Source organism: Myxine glutinosa, chromosome 7 (assembly GCF_964187855.1).
Source record: "Myxine glutinosa chromosome 7, kmMyxGlut1.1, whole genome shotgun sequence".
In the NCBI taxonomy this organism is placed as follows: Eukaryota; Metazoa; Chordata; class Myxini; order Myxiniformes; family Myxinidae; genus Myxine; species Myxine glutinosa.
The window spans coordinates 83,380,018-83,407,411 of NC_136267.1; the positions used below are offsets into that span (position 1 = coordinate 83,380,018).

Sequence of the window (27,394 nt, forward strand, 5' to 3'; positions counted from 1 at the left end):
GAACCACCTTGATATTTAGAGGGCATGGCGATTCAGCTTTCCCATCTGCATTGTGAACATTAAAGACCTAATTGTATCATTTTAAAGTAGAACGACACTCATAGAGCGCATAGTCTCGCCTCGCGCATTTGATCTGAACAAAAATGCCATCGTTAACTGAACACGCTACTATTATGGCCTCCAGCTATTATGGCCCATATACCCGTATCATCCATCCACTCCTTCCACTCAGGTCTGCCAAATCTCAGGCCCCCTTCCACTCAGGTCCGCCAAATCTCAGGACCCCCTTCCACTCAGGTCCGCCAAATCTCAGGCCCCCCCTTCCACTCAGGTCCGCCAAATCTCAGGCCCCCCCTTCCACTCAGGTCCGCCAAATCTCAGGCCCCCCTTACACTCAGGTCTGCCAAATCTCAGGCCCCCCTTCCACTCAGGTCCACCAAATCACAGGCCCCCCTTACACTCAGGTCCGCCAAATCTCAGCCCCCCCCCTTCCACGCAGGTCCGCCAAATCTCAGGCCTCCCTTCCACTCGGGTCCACCAAATCTCAGGCCCCCCATCCACTCAGGTCTACCATTTCTCAGGACTCCCTTCCACTCTGGTCTGCCAAATCTCAGGCCCCCCTTCCATTCGGGTCCACTAAATCTCAGGCCCCCCTTCCACTCAGGTCCGCCAAATCTCATGCCCCCCCTTCCACTCAGGTCCGCCAAATCTCAGGCCCCCCTTCCACTGGGATCCGCCAAATCTCAGGAAGGGATTCACTCGGGTCCGCCAAATCCCAGGAAGTGATTCACTCGGGTCCGCCAAATCTCAGGAAGTGTCACAGAAGTGATTACAAAACTGGTCTCCTGCTGTGCATGGGATGAGCTAATAATAAAAATAATGCTAGCATTGTAACAAATCATTTGTTAATTAATTCTAATATATTAAGAACAATAATAATAGTAGCATCATTTGGCAATCATAATAACGAATGTATAATTCCCCTCCCCCACCCTGGCCCAACCACATCTGGACTTGGTGGAAGGTAAGCTAATGCTCAAGCAGTACAGCAGGAAGGTAAGCTACAAACCCATGAAGACTAATGAACATTTGGTCCAATGGACCAACGAGCCCACTAATAATACAAAGAACATAACTTATTTTAGAGACACGGGCGTTGGAAAAAAAGCTTTGAAAAAAGAAAATGAAATAAATAAGGCCTACAGCCCGGGCTTACAAATGCCTGGGTCTGTGTTTAGTCCCAGTTTGTCGCTACCTATACAGTGTACACATTTGTGTCATCAATGTGGAAGCTTTGTGATACCATCTGCATAATAAATCTTTGGGACGGATACACTGCAATTTCAGAATACATGCTTTTGATGTCTTCATTGTTGTTTACTCAACATGATGATTCATGACGTCAATGCGCAAAAACGAATGGAGCCCTTTTCTGATTTCCATCCATGTGTTGAAATAATTTGTTTATTTACTCAAAATGTAATCCATGCATGTTTGTACGTCCATCACATATCGCGAGATACAGTCATCTCACGAGATTGTGAATTCAATAAAAACCGAAGTTTCGTTGCTTAATTTAAAACTTAATTTAATTTTAAACTTTTAAGGTCATTGATGCCATCTTATCAGGCCTTTCCTTTGTGAGGATCAGGTTGAGGCCTGAAAATACCTTGAAAATTTTTTTTAAAAGATCCCATAGACCCTTTACACCTAATTTTCCATCGAATGAAACTGAACATAAATGGTATCACCTGCTGCACTCCAACTACAACCGCCCTCCATTGGGAGATGAGGGTCTGTCCCACTCGGGACTATTCCTTATTCAATGCCACCCAGTTATTATTTTAGTCCAAAAAGATGGGGCTGTCAGTATGGCCGAGAGGTATCTCTAAGTTGTCTAGCCTGGGTTTGAATCTCTTCTGCAAGAAGCCATCCTCTTCTCTCTGGAAACATTGCAGGAACTCCGTTTCAATGCCTATGCAAGTTGCATTTTGATCAAACCTGAGGTCCTTTAGTACCAATCTTGCACGAAACGTATTGAATTTCAAATGAGAATGAATGATTGTTTCCTCAATTCGAACACTGGCGTACAATTCTTCTGCAATTCCATGTGTCGTATTTATTTTAACAATGACCTGGATGTTAGGAGACAACGGACAAACACATCATATGGTAATGGGTCATTGGTTCACATTGGAATCCAATCAGTCAACTTCTGTAAAAAAAAAATGTTTGGCTGAGTGACAGTAGATGAGTGCATGTGAGATTCTCAACATCACTCAACAAAAAGACCCAGCCTTGTTTGAACTCAACAAGGAATGCAAAAACACAACAAGGTGAAACATATATGTCACAATATTGTGTAGACGGTCTGCGGTAAGTTGTAATTTGTTTCTTGTTCTTCGTCACAAACTTCATGATACTCCTCTGCTCCGCATCTATGTTGGTGGACATTTTGTTTTTGCCCAAATCCTTTGACTAACAATGATGTCATTTTGTGGATAACTTTTTCAGGGTAAACCAATATCGTTGATTTTTCTTTTTTAACTTTTCTTTTAACTTTTCCAGGGGAAATTATGATGTCATAGGTCACGTGCTACAGGCGACATCTTCGAAAAACGAAAAACATTGGACCTCTATGCCTCCAAAACTGCTCAATGGAAAAAAAATTGAAATTTGGCTCATTGTCAAGTACTCCACATGGGAAATAAGTGTTGTTCATGATGATGTCATTGGTGCCTTAATTATGACGTCAAAATTCGACAAGTACAACACTTAATCCGGTCAGTTTGAAATGTATTGACCATGATCTATTCAACAATATTAGTGGAGAATGTAAACCTATGAAGTCATAGGTCACATAGTTTGGCAGCCATGTTGGATTGAACATAAAAAAACTTTAAAAATCAGCTTCTCCAGAACGGCTGACCAGATCGATGCGAATCTTCATGCACATGATCTACTGGAGTTAGCGAATATATGGTCATCATGAATAAATCATAGGTAACATGGTCTGGCTGGTATGAAATTTTGAAGACTAAACCTTTAAAAATAAAATCCTCCAGAACAGCTGGACAGGTGGAGTGGAAACTTCACAAACATGTTCCCCAAACCTTGGGGATACCAGAGTGTTCACAAATAAATAATAGGTCACATTGTCTGGTAGCCATGTGAGATCAAATAAAAATAAAGAAAGAAAAGATTATTTCTATGAAACCACCATAAGGATTGAAATCAAACTCTATAAGTATAATCTAGTCATCAAGGGGTATACATGTTAAAAATTTCAACGTAATCGGTCACATGGTTTGGCAGACAATTTAAAAAAATTATTTGCAGAAGAAGAAACCGTACTATTTTATCTTCTCCAGCCATGTGACTACATGTCTATTAATTACTCCCGCCAGGGAGTAATGCATTCGATCGTGTCCGTCCGTGTGTGTGTGTGTGTGTGTGTGTGTGTGTGTGTGTGTGTGTGTGTGTGTGTGTGTGTGTGTGTGTGTGTGTGTTCGTGAACAAGATATCTGGAAAAGTTATAAACGGATTTGGATGAAAGTTGGTGGGATGATTGCCCTTGGGATAAGGAAGAATTGATTAGTTTTTTTGGTGAAGCTCAGGATATTATTCTGGATCCAGGAATTTTTTGAAGGATTTTTTTACCATTGGAAGATAGGGCTCATTTTTTCAACATTGTCTTCTATATATTCTATATTTAACATTGTGATATGAAAATAGTTTTCATATTTGTTGTAAATGTAGTTTAAACTCGTGGTTATGCGTTAGAGCGGTGTATTTTTTAGCAGCGTCATCTTCAATGTTAATTTTTTCTTTCTAATAAAGACATATTCTGTCATTTTAAAACCACCAAAGTGTGTATTAGGTTTCCCTGTTTCATAAAATGTATCGTTTGATACGTATAATGCTTTAAAACTGTTTTTTTTTTTTTTTTTTTTTTTACCTCAGAAGAGATATCAACATTTACCTCAGCGAATGTCAATCGCGGTGTCAGTATTTGATGAACTTATAAAGACTTAGGTGACTTATAAGTGTGACCAGCATGTGCCCAGAAGAATGAGTGGTCGCATTAGCTTGTACGACTTAAAATGAGCGAGTTTTGTTTTGACGTTTGGGCCAGTTTTACATGTTGTATCCCTAAGGAATGAAACGAATGTTTTTCCTGGCCTACAATGTTGTTTGAAGTCACACATGCCTCAAAATACACTCACTTATATAGAATTGAACGCTGAATCCGAAAATGTAAGTGAAATTGCCTTGTTTTTTTTTAACATTATCTTCTATAGCAAAATCATGCTAAATGCTAAATCTAGCAAAATAGCATTATTTAGCATTTAGCAAAATGAACGGGACCTAAACTCATGTCTTTACACAACGCAGATATTACTAGGGGAAATGGCCTATTCTTACACATACTATGACACAACTAATACTACAGGATGGCCTACGTGTTGCTCGTGGACTAACTATGGGGGGCAACCCTTTAACCTTTAATGATCACAACCCTTTAACGAACCTGGTGTTGGGCTAGCGGCTAGGGTGCCGGCTTAAGATTCCAAGGATCCTGGGTTTGAATCCCGGTCGATCGCTGAATTAATGCCAGGGGGGTTGACTCAGCCTGTCATCCTTCCGAGGTCGGCTAATTGAGTACCAGTTCACTGGTAATTCCCTGTTTGTCGTTAAAGGTGGCAAAAAGGGTTGGCGTCAGGAAGGGCATCCGGCCGTAAAACATTGCTTCAAATAGGGGACCGAAAAACAACAACAACCACGGTTCCCGAAAAAGGCCAACCCCTGCTTTGCGGTGAAAAATGGCCTCTAAAGGTGGTTTTTATATATATATATATATATACATATATATATATATATGTATATATATATATATATATGTATATGTATATATATATATATATAGGTATATTTATATATGTATATGTATATGATTCTTATGCATTTTATACACTTGTAAATGTGTGTTAACCACAGCTACTTGTTTGTTTCCTCATGCCAATTTTAAATCCGTCATGTAGAGGGGTCAATATATGGTTGAACCCCCAAAAAATTGATACAAAAGGTTTTTCAATGGATTCTGGTACCATTGGGCATGCATACTAAAAATTTAGTATACTAAAAATAACATACTAAAAATCTAGTAACATCTGACTTCCGGAAAGGGGTCCTTTTCAAGATGGCGTCCAAGATGGCCACCGGGAGCTTAAAATGGCTATATCTCAATTATTATTCAACCTAGAAAGGTGGTTTTGGTGTCTAACCCTCGGTTTTAGGGCCCAAGGAATCCAATTGAATCAATAAAATTACCATCAATTAATTATTTATTGACAAGTCCAAGATGGCATCCCAAGGTGACATCCTGATCCACTAAAATGGCTCTGTCGAATAGTCGTCAACCTAGAGAGATATTTTCAGTGTGTATACCTAGATTTAAGGCACCCAGGAAATCATCAAAATTACTTAAATAAGCACAAAGTAATCAGGTAATCCAGTAAGCCAGGTTTACCAGCCCATTAGGCATTTGTTGTCTTATACAGTTAGTCGCTATTCATCGTCATCCTCCGACTCCTCTGGAAGAAACTTGTTATGTGGATTGTCACATTCTTCAAGTTGGCACGGTCCACAGGCAGTAGTACATGGTAGTCCATATCGTCTACAAGAGCAGCGGAGTGTCTTGCAGGCAGTGGAGCAGTTACAATGAATGACCTTCAAGAGACTGTCTGGAGCAGTGTTCATTCTTGACATAAGTGGGACAAACTGATTATCCTGCAGGCTCCACCCCCATTTCATGGCATCCATACCCTCTTCTTTTCCCATCCACACCATGATCTGGTAGTACGCTCTACGGCAGTGAAGTTTGGTAGCAGATTCAGTTGGGGGCAGACGTTCGGGTGTTACAAAAGACGAAGCAGAGACAACCTTCTTGCTGAAGGTGTTATATCGCATTGTTGCAAGGGAATCTTTGCACTTGCCACCAAAGAGGATAGCCATTACTCGGCATCCAAGGTCATCGATCACCTCTGTGGTCTGGTTTGGGATGGTGAATGTGTTGGCACAAGACCGAAGGACAGGGTCTCCTTTTACAAGCTTCTGGAAAGCAGTCTTTTCCAAAAAATTTCCAACACCAAAAATCCGAGAAGTCGTGTCACAACCAGTCATGGCATGGATGAATATCAACTGAGAACACATGTCATGTCCGAGGATTTCTTTTAGACGGTTGATGTCATACACTTTAAAACTGCCATCAGCTTTGGACTTGTCTGATCTGAAATAAAGGCTCTTACTGTCTCCCTGCGCATAGTAAAGGAGTAAAACAAGGAGATCAGTATCTTCTCCAATCAGTGTAGTGGTGTGTAGAAGAGATGCCTCCACTGCAGCCTTTACTATATCTACGTCAGCATCTCCAGGTGCATTGACCACAGTGCAATACCTTTCTCTCAGTTCATCACTTATCATCCCGATCAGTCTCTGTTTATTGATATCTCTTGACAGGACCTCCTCCTTCTTGCCTGAGAACTTTGTCCTTTTGGACAAACCTTTTGTTTGTATTTGTGTATGTCTAAATTTTGTTTGTGTTTGTATAAAAACCTTTTGTATCAATTTTTTTGGGGTTCAACCATATATTGACCCCTCTATGCCATCTTGGACTTGTCAATAAATAATTAACTGATGGTAATTTTATTGATTCAATTGGATTCCTTGGGCCCTAAAACCTAGGGTTAGACACCAAAACCACCTTTCTAGGTTGAATAATAATTGAGATATGGCCATTTTAAGCTCCCGGCGGCCATCTTGGACGCCATCTTGAAAATGACCCCTTTCCGGAAGTCAGATGTTACTAGATTTTTAGTATGTTATTTAGCATGCCCAATGGTACCAGAATCCATTGAAAAACCTTTTGTATCAATTTTTTGGGGGTTAGGTGAGTTTTTTTCGTATATTGACCCTACTAATGTAAGTAATTTTAAAGAGAAACCATGCAGGAATGATTTACCACTACTTTTTTCTTGTTTTTAATGCAGTGTATGGGTATTTAGAAATAACATTTTATAACCATCATTTGTTTGCATTAAAACAGTGAATTTTTGAATATTGTGGCTTTTATTTGACGATAAAATATGGAATCTTTAATTTGAGGTGCACAATTGGGTAAGCATAATTTGTCTGCCCTACCACCTATAGACCAAGAAGTTGGGAGTTAACCTGACCCACAACTCCAAGGGAATTTGGAATTTCGCTGGAGTACTGACTGAAAGGTCGGTTCTTTGTCAAAGATGTTGTGGCCTTTTTGACATTCACAAGTATGTAAAATGGCAAGCTAAATGTGGTGGCTATCCTGCTTGGACAATGTCCTCACTGTTCAATCACTCCTACTTGTAATGCAGTTGGTCGAGTCCAATCCACTCGAGGAATGAATCCAGGTGCAGGCCGCACGAAGGTTAACGAAGTACCTACTGATCTCTCCAAACACCCTTCTGTGAAACTATATCTATGAATATGTTGCTTTACATATTCCTCTATCATTGGTGAGCAGGATAATGCCAATGGTATTGAACTCTCATCTAAGCTGGTTCATACCGAGTTTGATTCTGGCTGGAAATTGATCAACTGAATTGGTCCTTGGCCGTAGGGCCAGCTTTATTAAAAGCATCGTTCTTCAGGTGTGTAAACCTGGAGTTGTCTTGTCGTTGCACTTGTGCATGTTGACTCTGCCGTGGTATCTTTTGCAAGAGAAGATCATTGTGCCAATTTTGCACCTGAACTCTTTGAAGGATCTGAGGTGTCTTATCATTGCATGATCGGCCATCTTTGTTTCCAGTAAAACTTTTTTTTTTAACCCTGAAAATCACCACGACTCTCCCTTGTCCATTGTGAATTGTTTAGAAATTGCGAAAGAGGAGCACAAGAGGCCATCCTCACGGGCTTTTTGGTGACACCGATGACTAATGAAGAAGGATGGCAATTCCTCCACGTCAAAGAGGAATTCATTGGTAAGTGTGTAGTCAATAGAAGTGGCAAAGAGAAGTCTAGGTAATTTGTGGAGATTTTTATGAGGTGTGCTTTTATCAGCAGATGAGGGGTGGTGTGATGAGGGTTTTTGGAATGGAAGTGAGCAAAGCTGCTGTTGAGCTTGAACTGCTCGTGGTTATCAACCACTTCCCAAAAACCATGTTCTTTTTCCCTTCCGCCGATTCCTTGATAAGACGGTACACTTCCGCTGCCAATTCAGGTACCCTTTTTGGTTATCATGAGCTATGTTTTCAGCATTGTAATGTCCTCTTTGCGGCCTATTTTAAGTGTTTGCAAAACAAGCACAAGAGAAGCCAACCATGCACACAAGCAGGACAACCTCCATCCTAGATGGAATAAGAGGGTTGTTTGGCTGCCTTTTGAAGTCTAGACGCGTTCAGGTAGACAAGATAAATGCATTCCGCAACAGTCTGTAAGGCTTATGGGTTTGGGAAGAAAGGGTTGGGGAGTTGAGAGCAGCGGAGTGGGTAAGAGGGGTAGCCGGCTGAAGGAGCAATGGAGGCCATTATACTAGCGGCTGCGTAAGCACGCGTCGCACGTGCCGTGATAAGCTATCTGAGAAGAAAGGGCAATCCTGGTAAATTACAGGTTTTGGAGCCATATTGGCAACTTTGAATGTGGATTTGTGATTGTTTGTGTGGAAATTCTCGTTAGAAACTGGGAGCGTCAGCACAGGACATTTACATCACTGAGAAAGTTTGACACGGGAAAGCGATGATTGCATCGACAGATCCATATAGGATCTGAGGGAAAGATAACATGTGATACATATATTGGGACATTGAAATTATTATATCTAGATCTAGAGGGTAGAGATACGATATTGTGGGAGATGTCTCTTTAGCCCATGCATCAAACTCATTCCTTCAGGACCTCTGAATCCCTTGAGCTTCATGCATTACGTACTCTACCCCTCAAGAAAGGGATGTCTCTTTTTGTTGCTATGAGGTGTAAGGTCAGCTGTAAGGTAATGTTGTCTATGACAGTAAGAGTGAAGTGTTAATGATGTGAAAATGGGACTCTGCCAGCCATTTCCATCGCTCTTCATTAGGATGCCATCTACATCATGACCATTCATTGCACATATTCAGTGGTATTTACAGTATGTTATGTAGAATGATTTTCTCCCTAACTCCCCTCCACTTGTCTCTTACTCCAGAATACTGTAGAAGGTACGAGAGTGAAAACATTTCAATATTATTGTGTTGCTCAACATTTTCTTTGAGGTATGGACTTACCTTAAAGTGTACCAATATCCACCTTTGGACCTCTGCAACCTGTTACCTGTTAATTTCTCGCATATGTCTGTTTTAAAATCTTCAATCGGATTTGATGCCGACTTTAGTTTTATGCTTCGTACACCCAATTGAAAATGTTAGCCCTTGCCGTGCAACACCTATAGGTTGTAAAACGGTGTGACAGACTGAAAAAACGCACGAGACTCCAGCGGCCTTATACCTAGGATATATTACATTAAGGCCGACAAGTCATGTGGTCACCATTCAGTTAAGGTCCCAAAATCAGGTGGTGCCTTGGAAACCTTTTTTACAAGTTAAAAATGTTATTCTTGTATGTCAATGCCAAGGGCCTTGTGCCAAGTAGGCTTGCTGTGTTCATAGTACGGGCCGCTGTGCATTCCGCCTGAATTTGAACCCCGCATTCCACGCATTACAATGGCCAGAGCGCCCGATGTCCCTTTTTTGCTTTCGTAGCTGCGGCGCAGCTCTGGCTCTGCCATTGGTGAGTTCAAAATGTCCATCTGGATCGGAAAAACAGGCCGAGCGTGAATCAAACTTACTCGACCGGGTATTCATGATGCGTCGTGGGCCGAGTGAGGTCCCGTGGGCGTTGCTGCCGAGTGAGGCCTCTCCACAGCACACGGTCCAGGAAACCTTGGCCACATTCCCGCCTGCCGACAGAGTTACAGTACAGAGTGTGCCTGTGCTTTGTTTGCGCACTCCTCACCACGCGGCTTGTTTGCACACACGCTCGTACGCAGATGACTCCACCACTCCGCCAGGCCCAACAAATTCTCCCCCCGGGTGCTTCTACACTGTTTCAGGTGTGTTTTGTGAAGTCTTTTTAGCAGGTTGTGTCCGAGGACATCTTCATTAGGGCTAGAGGATGATACAAGTTTGTGAGGGCTGTATTTTTATTGTTCGTACTAGTGCTGAGTTAATGTAGCGATGTGTAATTGATGGCTGTACAGAAGCCAGAAGTGTCAGGGATTGAAAGGCAGGAAGAACTAGCGACAGGTCTTTAGATCATGCTTCTCCCTAAATCCCCCCAAATCCCTCCCGTCCACCTCCCACCCTCACTACCACGCCTCTGAGCCCACTTCCCCCAACCAACATCCCATACTCGTCCCAAATGTCAGTGCATGTCAGATAGCTCTGGCTGCCTTTCCTTCCGTGCATTGTGCGGAGGGGAGCAAGGGGCTTCGGCGGCCGGGCGCGTACTTCCTGCTGAGCATTATTCCCAGTCAGTGAGACGGGGTCGGGTCCAGGAGGAGCGGTTGCTTTGGTTTAAGGTACAGCGTGGCCGAGCCACCGGTGCACCTCACGTGATCTGCTACCCTGTTGTTGTGACATATCTCCATGCTCCTATTGGTGATGCTTATCTGCATGGGAAGGAAGGTCATGAAACTCAGACTGGAATATATTTATCTCAACACATTTCCATGATGGGAATGGGAACTTATGTTCTTAGTTATTAATGTGTTTTGGTGCGTTATGCATTAACTGTCCTTTCAACAACATTTGCATCGAATTGTTTTGTTTCAAAGAACAGTATTAGGATGGCATAAGAAGGTGCTGAAATGTGCATGCGTGCATGTGCTTGGAAAATAAAATAAAGGTAAAACAAACGTTTTTTTGGTGAGAATGTGCTGAATGAGAGTTAGCAAGAAGTTTGCCTTTCCGAGGTTGGGACTTGCGACAGTATTATTTCATGGAGGAATGGGACGATTGATTAGATGTCATGATTTTTCAAGGAATGAAAAAAATGGGATTACCGCTGGGAAAATTGCTAGGAATTTCTACGCGCTGCAAAGCATAAAGCTGAAAAATAAATGGTTTGAGAAAATTATAGAGCAAAACTTATACAGTGTATGATTACTTAGGATTATTGGGATGTTAGAATAATGATTATGTGGTGTCATACAAAGAAATTGTTCAACTGAAAAAATATTTTAGGCATTGCATAAAAAGTGTGTGTGTGTGTATGTGTGTTTGTGTGCATGTGTGTGTGTGTTTGTGTATGCGTGTGTGTGTGTGTGTGTGTGTGTGTGTTTATGTGTGTTTGTGTATGTGGGTGTATATGTGTGTGTGTGTGTGTGTGTGTTTGTGTGCATGTGTGTGTGTGTGTGTGTGTGTGTGTTTATGTGTGTTTGTGTATGTGTGTGTGTGTATTTATGTGTGTGTGTGTGTGTGTGTGTTTATGTGTGTTTGTGTATGTGGGTGTATATGTGTGTGTGTGTGTGTGTGTGTGAGTATGTGTGTGCATGTGTGAGTGTGTGTGAGGATGTGCATGTGTGTGTGAGTGTGGTGTGTGTGTGTGTGTTTATGTGTGTGTATGTGTGTGTTTATGTGTGTTTGTGTATGTGGGTGTATGTGTGTGTGTGTGAATATGTGTGTGCATGTGTGAGTGTGTGTGAGGATGTGCATGTGTGTGTGAGTGTGGTGTGTGTGTGTGTGTGTGTGTGTGTGTGTGTGTGTGTGTGTCTGTTTGTCTGTTTATGTGTGTTTGTCTATGTGTGTGTGTGTGTGTGTGTGTGTGTATGTGTGTGTGTGTGTGTGTGTGTCAAACAAAGTTGCATATCTGACTGAATGCACCATGTGAGACATCATGCGTATAAGTCTTGCATAGATATGCATTTTTTGTGTGTGTGTGTCTAATTTATGATTTATCCTTCCTGAGTACAACTCCACCTAATAACTGCTAATTAGCAGTGTTAATGCGGGAGATGATGCTTGTTGCTGACAGGTTGTGCTGCATTTACTGTTATGGGACTCGACCTTTGCCTTGCTGCCTCATCAAGTTAGGAGGTTCGATTTTAATCCTACTTGGCATGGTCACAAATAAACGATTTTTCAGTATGTTGTCCTGAGGAGCACAAAGTAAGGGTGAAATCTGGATCAGCAGCTCTGCATTCATTTATTTGTGACCATAAATCTCGGTCTTCAAAGGCCTGAGTACCACATGGACATCATCCTAGTTTGGAGGTGATGTATTGGTTTACTTATGCACATGATGTCAGCATCATGTCACGTTTGGGATTACATATGTACTTTTTGTTTAATTTGTCCTTCCTGACTGAAACTCCACGTCGTAACTGTTGATTGGTAGGGCAGAGAGAACGTGCCAATGTAGCCAACACGCTTGTTTGCTAGTAGGTTGTGCAGCATTTGCTATTATGGTACTCGACCTCATTGTTGCATTGTTGCCTCATCTAGTTAGGGGGATATATTTTCGACCTGACCAAAAGTATGCGGGCACCCCTTCTAATTAGTGGATTCAGCTATTTCAGACACACCCATTGCTGACAGGTACACATAATCAAGCACACAGCCATGCAATCTCCATAGACAAACATTGGCAGTAGAATGGGCCACACTGAAAGCTCAGTAACTTTCAATGTGGCACCATCAAAGGATGCCACCTTTCCAACAAGTCAGTTCGTCAAATTTCTGCCCTGCTAGAGCTGCCCGGTCAACTGTAAGTGCTGTTATTGTGAAGTGGAAACGCTTAGGAGAAACAACAGCTCAGCCACAAAGCGGTAGGCCACACAAGCTCACAGAACGGGACCGCCGAGTGCTGAAACATGTAGCGCGTAAAAACTGTCCTTCCTCGGTTGCAACACTCACTACCGAGTTCCAAACTGCCTCTGGAAGCAACGTCAGCACAGCAACTGTTCTTCGGGAGCTTCATGAAATGGGTTTCCATGGCCGAGCAGCCGCACACAAGTGTAAGATCATCATGCGCAATGCCAAGTGTCGGCTTGAATGATGTAAAGCTCCCCACCATTGGACTCTGGAGCAGTGGAAACGTGTTCTCTGGAGAGATGAATCATGCTTCACCATCTGGCAGTCCGACAGACGAATCTGGGTTTGGTGGATGCCAGGAGAACCCTAACTGCCCAAATGTATAGTGCCACCTGTAAAGTTTGGTGGAGGAGGAATAATGGTCTGGGGCTGTTTTTCATGGTTTGGGCTCGGCCCCTTAGTTCCAGTGAAGGGAAATCTTAATGCTACAGCATACAATAACATTCTAGATGATTGTATGCTTCCAACTATGTGACAACAGTTTGGGGAAGGCCCTTTCCTGTTTCAGCATGACAATGCCCCGTGCACAAAGTGAGGTCCATACAGAAATGGTTTGTCAAGATCGGTGTGGAAGAACTTGACTGGCCTGCACAGAGCCCTGACTTCAACCCCATCGAACACCTTTGGGATGAATTGGAACGCCGACCGCGAGCCAGTCCTAATCGCCCAACATCGGTGCCCGACCTCACCAAATGCTCTTGTGGCTGAATGGAAGCAAATCCCCACAGCAATGTTCCAACATCTAGTGGAAAGCCTTCCCAGAAGATTGGAGGCTGTTATAGAGGTAATGGGGGGGGACCAACTCCATATTAATGCCCATGATTTAGGAATGAGATGTGTGATGTTCAGGTGTCCACATACTTTTGGTCATGTAGTATATATATATATATATATACGGTATATATATATACGGTATATATATATAGATATATATATATACTAGCAGAAGTACCCGGCATTGCCGGGCGGGGGAGGGGGGGGGGGAGGGGAACGGGGGGGAGGGGAGGGGAGGGGAACGGGGGGGAGGGGAGAAGAGTGGGAGGGGGAGGGGAGAAGAGTGGGAGGGGGAGGGGGAGAGGGGAGAAGAGGGGGGGATGGGGAGGGTGAGGGATGGGAGGGGGTGGGAGGGGGGGAGGAGGGAGAGGGGGGAGGAGGGAGGGGGAGAGGAGGGAGAGGGGGGAGGGGGAGAGGAGGGAGGGGAGGGAGGAGGGAGGGGGAGGGGAGGGGCCGGAGGGGGGAGGGGCCGGAAGGGGGGAGGGAGGGGAGAGGGGGAGGGGGGATGGGGATGGGGAGGGTGAGGGATGGGAGGGTGAGGGATGGGAGGGGGGAGGGGGTCCCGGCAGAAGTACCCGGCATTGCTGGGTGGGGGAGGGGAGGGGGGAGGGGAGGGGAACGGGGGGGGAGGGGAGAAGAGGGGGGGGAGGGGAGAAGAGGGGGGGAGGGGAGAAGGGTGGGGGAGGGGAGGGGGAAAAGGGAGGGGGAGGGGAGAAGGGGAGGGGGGTAGGGTGGAGGGGGAAGGGAGGGGGGGAGGGGAGGGGGAAGGGTGAGGGGGGGGAGTGGGGAGGGGGAGGAGGGGAGGGGGAAAATGGAGGTGGAGGGGGTAGGGTGGAGGGGGAAGGGAAGGGGGGACGGAGGGGGGAGGGGGGATGGGGAAGGGGGAGGGAAGGGGATGGCCAGTCAACAATGACGTTGCAGTTCTCATGGTCGGAGAGCAGCACAACAATCGAGACATAGTCCTGCATATTCGCAACAGCACGAAGCGGATTTTGGAGACTCACCAATCCTGTGACGTCCTCCAGTACTGGCGTTGCCGGGCGGGGGAAGGGAGACCCGTACATTCCCAACCCGTACATTCGCCCTCTCGACTCAAGCTCACTCGGACAAAAGCCTCGCACAAATTACACCGTGAAGGCCCAATGGTCATGTCTATGCCACAAATCACGGGCGCACTGAATTGAAAATATATAGAATGCTCATACTCCGTGAAAAGTGAAGCCGCCGTGTCGCCATATTGGTCAGCACGACTCGACCAACTCGCTTCGTGGATCTCGTTTTGTGCGGCAAGAAACTGCTCCAATCGGTTACGGAAGGGTTGTGGAAAGACGTTTCACAGCTGTTTCAAAAACATTTAATTCATATCGCACAAAATCGATACAAAACACGATCGCATAAAAGGTGAAGTGACGTGTGACGGGATGGAACATCACGTGATCGCTCTGAGCGAATCAGTCTGGCGGCGGGAATGGAACATCACGTGATCGCTCTGAGCGAATCAGCGAGCTGCTCTGGAACCGGCTGAGATTAGCGGGTACTTCGCTGAAATGCGCTGAGGTAAATATGAATAAAAAATATGGATCGTCAAATATTTTGAGTTCGGCCATGTTCGTCCCACGCTCAATGGCCATGTCTATGTCAAATATCAAGCACGTAAGCCTCTCCGTTTAGGAGTCCTATCGGTAACATTACACACACACACACACCAACTGTGTTTTATACATATATATATATATATATATATATATATATATATATATATATATATATATATATATATATATATATATACATACATATATATATACAGTCACGTGAAAAAGTAAGTACACCCCATGTAAAGATTTGACTTTTTCAACATATTTCAACATACAGCTATTTGATCTTCATTTCAACAATATTGAGAGATAAAAGTGATATAATCTAACAAATATCATGAAACATTTACATTTTGTAGTGCATTGTATAATTTAAATAAACATAAATGCAAATTTCGCATGTGAAAAAAGTAAGTACACCCCTACATTTATCACTACTTCAAATACCTAAAATTAGAATCAGGTGCACCAGCTCAGGTGAAAATGATAAGAACATCGTTAGAGAGGATCTTGGAGGAACCTGTCTTATTTAAACCGCAGACATTTAGTTTGGTGTGTTCTTTGTTGTTGAAGTATGCGGCGTCACCATGCCGAGATCAAAAGAGCTCGCTGAGGCCTTCAGAAAGCAGCTTATAGATGCCTACGAGTCTGGGAAGGGATTTAAAAAGATCTCCAACCAATTTGAAATCAATCAATCGACTGTCCGGAAGATCATCCACAAGTGGAGAAGATTCCAAACAACTGCCAACTTGTTCAGGCCAGGCTGCTCCAGCAAGTTCAGCCCGAGAGCAGACCGCAAGATGCTGAAAGAAGTCTCTAAGAACCCCCAGAATGTCATCACGGTACCTACAGGTAGCTCTTGCCACTGTTGATGTCAAAGTGCACGAGTCTACCATTAGAAAGAGGCTGCACAAATTTGATCTACATGGGAGGTGTGCCAGGAGGAAACCTTTGCTGTCCAGAAAGAACATCAGGGCAAGACTAAAGTTTGCCAATGAACACCTAGGCAAAGACCAGCACTTCTGGAACAATGTGTTCTGGACAGATGAGTCAAAGGTAGAGCTATTTGGCCACAGTACCAGAAGACATGTTTGGTGAAAACCAAAGACAGCATTTGACCACAAGAATCTGATACCAACTGCAAAGCATGGTGGTGGAAATATTATGGTTTGGGGCAGCTTTGCTACATCAGGGCCTGGGCAGCTCACCATCATACAATCCACGATGAATTCTTCATTGTACCAGAGGGTGCTTGAGGATAATGTGAGGCCATCTGTCGGAAAGTTGAAGCTCAACCGAAGGTGGACCTTGCAACATGGCAATGGCCCTAAACATACCAGTAAATCCACCAAGGAATGGCAGAAAAGAATGAAATGGAGGGTTCTGGAATGGCCAAGTCAAAGCCCGGATCTAAATCCCATCGAGATGTTGTGGGGGGATTCGAAATGTGCTGTGCATGCAAGAAACCCCTCAAACATCGCGCAGCTGAAAGAATTCTGCATGGAGGAGTGGGCAAAAATTTCTCCCTGTCGATGTCAGAGACTGGTAGACAGTTATAAGAAACGCCTACTTGAGGTTGTTTCTGCCAAAGGGGGAAATACCACCTATTAGAGCCAAGGGTGTACTTACTTTTTCCACATGCGAAATTTGCATTTATGTTTATTTAAATTATACAATGGACTACAAAATGTAAATACAACAACAACATGCATTTTAAGGCCATTTTCCCTGCTAGAGCGGGGGTTAGCCTTGCGGTCCCCATGACAATCTTCTCCATTTTGCCCTATTTTCTGCATCTCTCCTTGTTAACCCCCTTGCCCGCATTTCTTCTTCCACCATCTTTAGCCGAGTCTTTCTCGGTCTTCCCCGTCCTCTACTTCCTTCTACATTCATTTCCATCACACTTCTTAACCAGCCACTTTCATCCTTCCTCAACACATGACCAAACCATCTCGATCTGTTCCTCTTCACAGCATCAATCACAGGCTCTATTCCCATCATCTTTCACAATTCATCATTTGTCTTCCTCTCTCTCAACGACACTCCGCACATCCACCGAACCATTCACATTTCCACCATTTCCAGCCTTCGTTGCTTCTCTACATTCATGACCCATGTCTCTCTCCCATAAATCATAACACTTCTCACACATGCAGCATACACCTTTCCCTTCAGCTTCAACGACACTCCCCTCCTCATCAGCACACCACTCAGTTCCCGAAACTTCCTCCATGCACATCTCACTCGAGCAACCGTTGCCAAGTCTGATCCACCTTCTCCATTCAGCATCTCTCCGAGGTAGCAAAATGTTTTCACACCTTCCAGCTTCACGCCGTATCCAAGATCCAACTCAACATTTCCTCCATCTGCAGCTCCCTCTGTGCACACCTTACATTTGAATGTAGCTGCCACACTGGTTAATGACCCTCTCAGACCACTACATTTTTGATGAACCCACTCAGCGCACATTGTACATTGAATGGAGTTCACTCCGCCACCCTTCCTGCACACAGCACATGGCCACTTCCCAGTTCTTTCCACCTCACCACATGCTTTACCACTTGCCATCACCTTACTCTTTCCTATATTCACCTTCAGACCTTTTGTCTCCATACATTCCTTCCACTTGTTCATCTTTTCCTTCAGTCCATCCATACTTTCCGCAATCAACACCAGATCATCTGCATACAACAACTCCCACGGTAAACCCTCCTTTACGGTCTGAGCCAGCACCTCCATCACAGCTACAAATAGTAGTGGACTTAGTACCGACCCCTGATGCACTCCCACCTTCACCTCAAACTCACCACTGTTCCCGTCCTTCGTCCTTACAGCTGTGCACGCTCTTTTGTACATTGCCATTACAACTCTGATCAACCATTCCTCCACTTCTAACTTCCTCAATGCCCATGTCAATACTTCGTGTGGAACCCTATCGAATGCTTTCTCCAGATCAACAAACCCAAGAAACAACTTCGTCCTCTTCTCCATGTACTTCTCCTGCAACTGCCTCACAATAAAGAGCGCGTCTGTCGTTCCTCTTCCTGGCATAAATCCAAACTGCATTTCGTCGATCTTCACCTTCTTCCTTATCCTCCTCTCCAACACCCTTTCCAATACCTTCATTCCATGCTCCAATAACTTTATCGCTCGGTACGAGCCACACTCCAGAGGGTCACCTTTCCCCTTGTATAGCGGGACGAGGGTACTCAGTTCCCAATCCACTGGAATGCGACCTTCTTTCACCACCAGATTACAGATCTCTGCCATTCTCTTCACACCCCAACTTCCTGCTGCCTTCAACATATCTCCCACAACTCCCGTGGGCCCTCCCGCTTTTCTACTCTTCATTGCTTTTATCGCTTCCTCAACTTCCTTCTCAGTTATCTTCTCTGCCGGTCCTAAAACTGGGTTACTCTCTATGTTGCCATCCCATTCATTCTCTGTATTCAACAGCATTTCCATATGTCTTTTCCATCTTCCTTTAATTCCATCTGGGTCCACAACGATTTGTCCCACTTCATCCTTCAAGCAACTCACCCCCATCACATCACACCTCTCTTTCGCTATCTCCTTTGCAACCCTGAATACCGCTCTCTGACCCTCTTCGGAATCCAAGCGTTCTCCGAACATTTTCCTACATGTCTCCTGCGCCTTTGCTACCTCTTTCTTTGCAGCCTTCTTGGCTGCCTTATAACTTTCATGCTCTGCTTTTTCTGCTCCCGTACCCTTCGCCTTCTGCCACTCCTTGAACTTCTTCCTCTTCTCGTCAATCTTCTTTCCAACTTCATCATCGCACCACCATGTTTCCGAGTGCCTCGGTGGTCCTTTTGTCCATCCACATACCTCACCAACGGCTCCCAACAGACTATCTTTCATTGACATCCAACCACGTTCAAGCTCAACCACATCATCCTCTACCCTACTCAGCCTCTCTTTTAATGCCTCCCTTACTGTCACCTCTTTCAACCTCCACACCTTCATTCTCGGTTGGTACCACACCCGCCGAGCTCTCCTCGCACCTTTCACCCTTATGTCGCAGACAACCAAGTGGTGCTGTGAAACAGCCTCCTCCCCCGGGATCACCTTTGTGTCCCGGAGGTGCCCCCTATCTCGCCAACGCACCATCAGGTAGTCAACAGTTGTCGTCGACCCACCTGACGTAGATGTAACAAGCTTATTATCCCCTTTCTGGAACTGAGTATTACAAATCAACAAATCAGCTCCATCAGCAAACTCCAAAATCCTTTCACCTTCTCCATTTCTCACACCATATCCGTAACCCCCATGAACTCCCTCAAAACCGTCCATACTCCTTCCCACATGTCCATTTAGGTCTCCTCCTACCACAACAACTTCCTCATCTTTCACGTTTTCCATCAGCTTCTCTATCGCACACCAGAACTTGTCCCTCTCTTCATCGCTCCGACCAACCTGCGGAGTATATCCCGAGATGACGTTCACCAAGAGCTTTCCAATCATCATTTTCACCATCATCAACCTATCACTCACTCTAGTCACACTCACCACACTGTCTACAAACTCCTCAGAAAACAGGACACCAACACCATTCACGCCCTCCGGGCACCCTTGCCACACAAACTTGTATTTCTGTCCCTGCCTACCCTTCACCATTCTCACACCACTTCCATTCCATCTCGTCTCTTGCACACAACATATGTCCACTCTTCTTCTGATCAATACTTCCACCACTTCTCCTGATCTCCCTGTCATTGTCCCTACATTCCATGTCCCAAACCTCAGAAACCGATCTCCACTTCAGGCTGTACCCTGCCCATATGTAGTTGTAATTGTCATGGTTCTCTTTTTGAGGCAATGTTTTTATGGCCGGATGCCCTTCCTGACGCCAACCCTCTTAGTCGCCTCTTACGACACGCAGGGATACGGTGTACCTATTCTAACCAGGGTACACACCGTACACACCGGTCCAAGTCAATTCATGTAAAAGCACAAGGATGGCCGAGTCGTCCTCCCAAATACATTACACATACAAGCTCCTCCACAAGCTTGAGATCACCATTGATAACAAAGAAAAGGTTCGTTTACACTGCACGTTAAGTAGCTAAAGATGGCCAGGCGTACAGAATGTAAACGCAACACTTTCGAAGGTGAGATCCTCAGTGAGCAGAAGCACTCGGAGCCCTCAAGCACGTCGTGCAAACGAGCCTCAGGAAGCAGGAAAGGAGGCCTCAAGCACGTCGTGCAAACGAGCCTCAGGAAGCAGAAAAGGAGGCCTCAAGCATATCGTGCAAACGAGCCTCAGGAAGCAGGAAAGGAGGCCTCAAGCACGTCGTGCAAACGAGCCTCAGGAAGAAAGAAAGGAGGCCTCAAGCACATAGTGCAAACGAGCCTCAGGAAGCAGGAAAGGAGGCCTCAAGCACGTCGTGCAAACGAGCCTCTGGAAGCAGGAAAGGAGGCCTCAAGCACATCGTGCAAAAGGATGACAAAAGGAAGCAGGAAAGGACTACAAAATGTAAATGTTTCATGATATTTGTTATATGATATCACCTTCATCTTTCAATGTTGTTGAAATGAGAATCAAATAGCTGTATGTTGAAATATGTTGAAAAAGTCAAAACTTTACATGGGGTGTACTTACTTTTTCACGTGACTGTATATATGTATATATATACATATATATATATATATATCTATATATATATATATATATATATATATATATATATATATATATATATATATATATATATATATATATATATATATATATATATATAGTGGTTACCTTATTCACATGTCGCGGTTACCTTATTCACTTGTCGCGGTTAACTTATCCGCATGTGATGGTTACCATTACGATGGGTTTGGTCTAACCCACGCACACGGGCTTTTGGTTGTGTCGTCGTGACGCACGCGCGGCTATTGGAGCCATGCCCTCCGAAGAGGGTTCTTGGTTTTATATAAGCCGTTACGACTTCCGTTCGCTAGCAGTTGCTGGAGATTTCTGTACAATAAACAACCTTTTGTACCCAACGAAATGGCCTCTTCTTATCGTCTTCGGCAACCGCTAAACTGGTGACCCCGTTGCCCCCGAATAACACGGCAGGATTGCGACCGCATTTTCTTCCACAAGACCTAAACTCGAACTGCCGGAGTTTTAGCAACGACGAGCGGCCATGTGGTTCGCGCATCGCGCTCGGTTGCTCCTCTACGACTAGAGGGGCGAACCAGCTCCGGGACTCTCCAAAGGAACGCCGTTACGGGGCGTTGGCGGCACTGCTACTTCGTCGCCTTCGCGCACACAGGCCGAGCACCGCTGCTCGTCGCCTCCGCGCACACAGGCCGAGCACCGCTGCTCGTCGCCTCCGCGCACACAGGCCGAGTACTGCTGCTCGTCGCCTCCGCGCACACAGGCCGAGTACTGCTACTTCGTCGCCTCCGCGCACACAGGCCGAGTACTGCTGCTCGCCACTCCTACTACTGCTCGTACGGCGGATCCCGAGGCTGATGCTCCTGCACCTACAGCTACTACCGCTGCTCATCTCTTGCGCACGCACGGCTGCTTCGCTACCTTCGCGCGCACTGGCGCCTCGTTGTCTTCGCGCGCACTGCTGCTCGCCACTCCCGCAATTCCTACTGCTGCAACTACAACGGCTACCGCTGCTCAGCACCCGCGGCCCGGCTCTGTTCCACCCGCGGCCCGGCTCTGTTCCACCCACGGCCCGGCTCTGTTCCACCCGCGGCCCGGCTCTGTTCCACCCACGGCCCGGCTCTGTTCCACCCGCGAACTACGTACACGCCCGTGGCGTGCCTTCTGGGGGGGCGCATGTAGTGGTTACCTTATTCACATGTCGCGGTTACCTTATTCACTTGTCACGGTTAACTTATCCGCATGTGACGGTTACCATTACGATGGGTTTGGTCTAACCCACGCACACGGGCTTTTGGTTGTGTCGTCGTGATGCACGCGCGGCTGTTGGAGCCACGCCCTCCGAAGAGGGTTCTTGGTTTTATATAAGCCATTATGACTTCCGTTCGCTAGCAGTTGCTGGAGATTTCTGTACAATAAACAACCTTTTGTACCCAACGAAATGGCCTCTTCTTATCGTCTTCGGCAACCGCTAAATATATATATATATATATATATATATATATATATATATATATATATATATATGTATATATATATATATATATATATATATATATATATATATATATATATATATATATATATATATATCTACAGTATATATTATACCATAAATAACACAATGTCAGTTTGTGTGTTTGTACAGATGTCAGTCCCCCTTCATAAGGACAATTTGAGTCAGGTTGTAAAGGCCAACCGTTTAACATGAATGTGTGTGTTCACTATGGTCTATTTTTGAGGGTAAAACAAACTCGAAAAACATTTTCCATATAAGTGTAATTTTGGCTCTTCTACTGGAAATGTAGACGGTGGCTTCACACCGAGAATCGAGGGCAGTGTCCAGAAGCGTTTTTTAAAATAACAATAAATACGAGACACAGGGATGTGGAATTTGCGGTACATGATCTGCAACACGTGCAGAATAAAACAAGTTTTCATTTACATCCGTAGGATGTCTGATAAATAAAAGACAAGCATACATTATACTAGGCCGAGGCTTCAGACTTTGGTATGCTCACGAGGCCGCACCGTCGAATAAACTGTTCCAGCCCATTATTTCTGAAGGGCTTTTGTACTTGTGTATATATATATATATATATATATATATATATATATATATATATATATATATATATATATATATATATATAAATAAAAATATATATATATGTTACAGATCGCGGTTTAGATGTTACGATGGGCCGAGCGGATGGTCCAACCGCGACCGTTACAGGATCCCCAATTGGCCCGATTCCACCCGACGTTGACCAGATCGCCCCACAGATATTCAATCGGGAAACCTCTAAAGCGACCGAAAGAGAAGGAAAAGAGAAGAAGACAGAGTACGGAGGAAGAACAGATTTATTATACACACACAAGCAAAAAGAAAGAGCGACCAAAATTATTTACAGCAATGGATGGAAGAAGCAGTCACACAGTGCATCGTTAGCTTAAACTATTCAATTTACTTAACCCCAGGACAACGATTAGGACAGACGACGTTCACACTTACACGGGGGATATTGCAGGCAGGTATGGCTTGAGGTGGATTGCTGGAGAGGGAGGCAGGGTCGGAGGCAGCAGCTCTCAATTCCTCGCGTTTTTGGTGGGAAAACCCTCCGTCGCGTATCCGCTGCCGATGCTCTAGACGTCACACGCTGGCTCGGGCACACCTGCTCCTCTCCTTCTGGTGGAGCCGTCTCCCTCCTTTCAGCGCGTCTCTCCTTAGCTGGTTTCCTCTCCGAGTACCTCTCCTCTTTGGCTTGGAGTGTCTCGCATCTCACCGCTCCTCTCGTATGTCACCTCTTCGCTCATCTGCTGAAGCAGTCCTTTCCAGCCGCTTTTATTACTCCGGGCGGAATCAAGCCGCCGGCTGCGAGGGCACGCCTACCGGGTCGCTAACCGCGGTGCTGGTTGCCTGTTAGGGCTGTCCGATTACTCCTTTTCATCATGACGACGTGCCACGCCTGTGAGTTGGCGGCTCCTACCCCCCCTCTTCTCCGAGATGAGCACATGGGCAATGGCGGCTTGCGGGATTGAACGCCACTCGCTCCGCTTTTGAAAGGAACTTTGGGAGAGCGGAGATGATTGGGGAAATTGAAAGGGCCTACGCTTATTTCGTTTGATACAATGCAGAGTCAATTTAGTGGGAAACACATATTTAGCCTACATGGAATAAGGAAATACACTATTTAAAAAGATATATCGTGGCCTGTGTGTAAGTTTCATGGAATTAACTAGGAGGACGGCTGCGACCATTATTTACATTACGAGGGTGTTACACACAACAAAACCATACTTTTCACATTCGTTACACTTCCTCCAAAATTGTTACACTTCTCAAAAACCGTTACACTTCTCAAATTCGTTACACTTCTCAAAACCGTTACACTGCACCCTCCTTTCTTCAGGCCCGTACTCGGGCCTACAAAACTTTAACTTAGTGTGACACGTAGGTGTAATTCCCTCTACTTTTAACCTGACCCTGAGTGTGACAATCTTAAAACACAAATAAGTATGTCCCCCTATTGCATTGCACCCTGTCTAACAGACTCAAGCCCACAGCTAACCGAATTACGGAATTATTCTCAAACTATACATTTACGGTGGGGAGCATTATTTACAATGACGTTATTTCTTATTTACAACGCAACCCAGGACCTGTGTTTTTTTTTTTGTTTTTTTTAGGGAACAAGAAAAAAAGAAATTCCTGTTGGGAGGGAGGAGACAGCACGCATTGCATCGATGCACCAGTACCAATACCACCAAAGCACCCAAAAGCACCAAAAGCACCACAAACACCAAAAGCACCACTCGGTGCGCAGTCACCATGGTTCATAATAAACACAACAAAACAACTGGTGGTGGTCTTCTCTTTCTCTGCTGGGCCGATGTTCTTCCCGACGTCTTCTGGCTTCATGCGGCCTACTTGGAAATATAAAAAGCACAAACCGTGTCCATTTTTATTTAGGGCAACAGGGGCCAACTAAGGGTGGTCCACCTGTTTGGTATAGGTGCCACCTTACCGAGGTCCGCAAGCAAAATTCCCTGGCCACTATGGCCGGTCTCCAACAGAGATGCCCTGCCCCAGAACCTGGGGTCCATCAAGTGGTACTTGGCCGCAGAACAGCGGTCCATAGAGTGGTACATCAACGCAATGCATGCTGGTTCTGGGAATCTCGTGCGCACAATGGCCACCTCACGCACGCTCCCCTCGGCCCTCAATGGCGCACAGGTCCTCAAGTGGGAGACAAAAGGGGGGAAGACAAATGAGCGAGGGGTAAGGTCACAAGGGTACACGTCAATAAAGGCAATGCAGGGTGAAGTGCGTACGGAGAGCGAAGTGAGAAAAACTCGTCCCTACCGTACGTCACCCCCCCTGTCACCTACACTACCCTTGCCCTTACCCCATATTTACAAGAATTTACACCTTTACAAATTCGTCACTACGTCTTGTCTTCCCCATCTTTCCCTTCTACACCAAATTCGTCTCCAATCCCTTTACTTCAAAATTTGCCATCACCCAATTCGTCATCAATCCTCATAAGGAGGAAGAGATGGAATTACGCACAATGTCACACCCACGTCATGATGCGTCTCACAATCCAAACATTTGCATCATAAAAAATAATCAAAACATGGCATGGTGTGGAGTACCTGTCACCTCAGGTGAGTGGATGCAGATGGTGCGAGGAGACTTCATCCTAACTACTTTCTAAATGACCTTAACACACTTTACACTACCCGGGGTCTTTCCATGCCAATCCATTGGCCACTTAACACTATGGGTTCTAAAAACCAATTCCTATTGACCAAACTGTGGTGCTTCTCAATTTGGGATCTCACTCCCCCGATTCATCTCCCGGTGCCCTCGCACAATTTCTGGGCTGCGACGTGTAGCTCTCCCAGCAGGTCTACCCACCTGCACACCTCCACCACTGCAGTTGCCACCCGAGCTTACCTAGCTCCTCACCCTAACCTATCTAACTGGGGAAGACCCCTCCTGGTTCTGTCACCCCTTGGTGCCCTCTGGCACTGGGCTACCCGGGTCCGTCCTCCGGATCTTCGGGCCCCATCCACAACTACCGGCTCCCAGAGCCCACCTGCGGCCTCACCTGGCCGACATCATCCTCACAGTGGTGGAGTGCCCAAACCAACTACACACACTAACAGGCTACACGCCCAGCCATTTCCACAACACTAATGCACCCATCCAAAGCCCATTCTTTCACCCGCACCACAGATGCCAATATCCAACCACAATTTACCTGTACCCTCTACCTAACACTTCCACTACCCGCCCCGGGTATCCGTGATGGGGGTCCACTCTTCCCCCATTCACACCTTCGCACCATCCACTCCACTCCACAATTTCCACCATACTCACTCCACGACCATCCATTCCAATACTCCATTTATTCCACACTACCATTCTCCATACCTGCTGTTGCACACCTGTGCCCTCACACCTGGTGCCACCTGCACCCTCCTCCTCTTCCTGGACCAGTTGGTCAACACAACACACATCACCATCACTCACTCATACACTGCTCCACACACCTGTTCAGTTGCACACCTGTGCAATCACACCTGTTCAATCACACCTGTTCAATCTTCAAACACACGGCATCATCTCAGCTAACTACTCCCGTCGGAAACTTGCGCTTCCCAGTCGTCCCTTTAAACTATTGCGCTCCCACGTCATTATCATCCACGCTAATCTACCTGCGTCCCCACTACAGGTATCAGTCACTAACTAAACCTTAACGTTACCTAATGTCATCTTCGCTAGATCCCTACACACGATATATCCTAACCCACCCGGGCTAGTTTTCACTGCCATCAACCCCATAACCTAGTGCGCATTTGCCCCACCCTGTCTGTGAGGGATGGTGGATTTGCCATCCCACCACATCGGGGAGGTCCTACTATCAATTTTGCACATCCAAATTCCACAAATCAAAAATTTTCCATTTACTGCCAATTCTACCCACTATTATAAATTTCGTATCAAATCACTACTATCATCATCACAGTCCGCTATATCCTAGCCTCGGTGCGTCGTGACATCATTAAACTCGGTTCGTAAAGCCGAGCAATGAATTCGGGTGGTTTGGTCACCTGCAGGTTGAATCCGTCCGGCTTTCGGTTCAAGGGAGGTGGTTTGGTTGGACCGAGATTCCACGCACCATCTCGGCGCGGCACCTTGCGGTCCCGGGCCCGATGGCTCAATCTCCCCCGGTCGGAACCCCGTCCCCACGAGGGGGCACCAGTCCGCTTCCTCCCACTCGCCCTTGAACCGGACCGGTCGCCTCGCCCGACAAAGCCCGGACTCGACCGTGCGGGGCGGGGCCAAGCCCGAATCGGCAACGACGCTTCGAAGAGAAGCGACGCAGCATCGACCCGCGCCGGGCCTCGCACCCAACAAAGCACCCCTCGCACCGAGTGCTCGCATCGGCTATCCGTCGCCCTAAACGCTAACCCGGTTACCGTCGATGCTTCACTTGCAT

General features: G+C 45.7%; 2 protein-coding genes across 4 annotated transcripts in view; one reads left to right on the plus strand and one right to left on the minus strand.

The window, feature by feature from the left end:
• Nucleotides 1–10,073, minus strand: part of LOC144892960 (uncharacterized) — a 56,248-nt gene extending 46,175 nt beyond the window's left edge. Inside the window, exon 1 of one of the 2 annotated variants that reach the window (XM_078781939.1) lies at nt 9,854–10,016. The gene's annotated coding sequence lies outside the window, so the exon portion shown is untranslated. Of the gene's footprint in view, nt 1–9,853 lie in introns of both variants that reach the window. The other variant, XM_078781940.1, reaches the window with a different exon arrangement.
• LOC137431363 (retinoic acid receptor alpha-A) overlaps nt 9,981–27,394 on the plus strand; it is a 279,676-nt gene continuing 262,262 nt past the window's right edge. The window contains exon 1 of one of the 2 annotated variants that reach the window (XM_068122611.2): nt 9,981–10,117. The gene's annotated coding sequence lies outside the window, so the exon portion shown is untranslated. Of the gene's footprint in view, nt 10,118–10,412; nt 10,586–27,394 lie in introns of those variants that run through there. The other variant, XM_068122609.2, reaches the window with a different exon arrangement.